Genomic DNA, 2,286 nt, shown 5'->3' with positions numbered 1-2,286 from the left:
TATATATGATAATACGTTTAAATATGCTTTTAGAAATAAAGATTACGCAACACATTTACAGTTTAGTTTTTAAAAAGTTTTATATGTCTTCCTGATATTTTTTGCGAGACAATTCGAGGTCATATTTCGCATTCCGGAAACATTCTGGTTGTTAAAAAACTATTCTATCAATACATTATATATTGAACCGTCTATATATCGTTATGTATGTATATTTCTAGGTACAGTATACATGTATGCGCGTCTGTACATCTGTACATCTGTTCATCTGTGTGTATGCACAGATGTACAGATCTGTGCATCTGTGCATCTGTACATCTGTGTGTATGTTAGTGCCTGTATGTATGTCTGAGTATCTCTTTCCTCATAAACAATATCATGATTCTCTTGCGTAGGACACTGACATCGCCGACAACGAGAAGAAGAACGATTTCAAATTCACTGTGTTTCGAAAGGTGATAACTTGAAGATCTGAAAGACACAATCCCACATTTTTGATGGTAAATCACAATGCTAATATGCCTTGATTGCTGATGGCTATCTTGATTACATTCGTGTATCCAGACACAAACCTACTCGGTAAATGCTAGAATTCCCCCTTAGATGCATGTGGCCCCACCTTCAGCAACAGTAACCATAAATATAACAATTGTTTCCTGCTACTTTGTGCGTGAGAAACCTAAATAGGCTCTATATTATATTATATTATATTATATTATATTATATTATATTATATCATATCATATCATACCATAATTATATGAATAATATGTTGCGTTTATCCCATTTCTCTGTTTTTATAATTTATAAACCAAACTTGTATAACGACTTACGCCCTTCTCATTTCTCATTATCTACATATATCTCCTTTGCTCCAAGGCAAAATAATTAGTAGGACCCCGTTCAACTCCCATTGCATTTAATTGTAAGTTTTCGAAACCTTGCAACTGACAATTCTTGCATTATATTTAGAGTCTTCTAATTCTTGTAACTAAAAAAAGTAAATATTGGTATTATAATTGTTATAATTATTATTGTTGTTACCACCGTTGTAGTTACTATCACAGTTATTATCATTATTATTACTATCATTATTTTTATCATCATCATGATCATCATCAAAATAATCATCATGATCGCCGTCGTCATCATCTTTGTTCCTGCTGGTGTTGCCGTTGTTGTTGTTATTTGTTTATTTATTTATTTTGGATATTTTACTATAGTGATATTCGTGATAAGGTATAAAAGCTTTTATTGGCAAAATAATGGCTGCTGAGAAATAAAACATTTGATTATAACATGAATCGTTACATTTATGAATTGATAACAATCTTGTGGGTGGTATTATAAGTTGTACATACACAAACAAATACTTACATATAAATATATAAATATTATGAATATATAGATATATGTATGTATGCATGTATGTATATGTATATATTTATTTATATACGTATACATGTAAATATATTTCTAAATATAGAGAGGCTATATATCTATCTATCTCTGTCTTTTTTTTATTTCTCACTCTCCCTCTCTCTCTCTCGATATATATATATATATATATATATATATATATATATATATATATATATATATATATACTTAGATAGATATATATAATTGTATCCATATATGTATATCTATCTATACATCTATCTGTCTGTCTGTCTGACTCACTCTCTGTCTGTCTATCTATCTATCTCCCTATTTATCTATATATTTGTCTATCTATATATATATATACATATATATATTATATAATATATATGCATGTATATATATGTATAAACAAACATCTCTATGTTAGCGTGCGTTAGTTTATATATATATATATATATATATATGTGTGTGTGTTCATACATACAGACACTCAGGCACTCTCACGCACACACACACACACACACACACACACACACACACAGATCATATATCACATATCCATAATTGAGTTGATATGTGGGGCTGTATGTGTGAGAATGTAATTAATTTTATACCATAAGAATTGATTATCAAACGACGAGCTATTCCATAAAACCGTTGGAAAATGAAGCAGAGTGAAACAAAAAGAATGCAGAACCATCATGAAAAATAAACAATTCCCCATTCTTTTGATATTATTTTAAATGATTAAATGAAAACCCAAATGAAAAGCTAAGACGAAAAAATATAATATAAGAAAATACCATATCATATCATATAATATATATGTACGTATATATGAACACGCACACACACACACACACACACACACACACATATATATATTCATATATATATATA

This window comes from Octopus bimaculoides, chromosome 7 (assembly GCF_001194135.2).
Source record: "Octopus bimaculoides isolate UCB-OBI-ISO-001 chromosome 7, ASM119413v2, whole genome shotgun sequence".
Classification (NCBI taxonomy): Eukaryota; Metazoa; Mollusca; class Cephalopoda; order Octopoda; family Octopodidae; genus Octopus; species Octopus bimaculoides.
Note: the sequence above shows the minus strand (reverse complement) of the source record.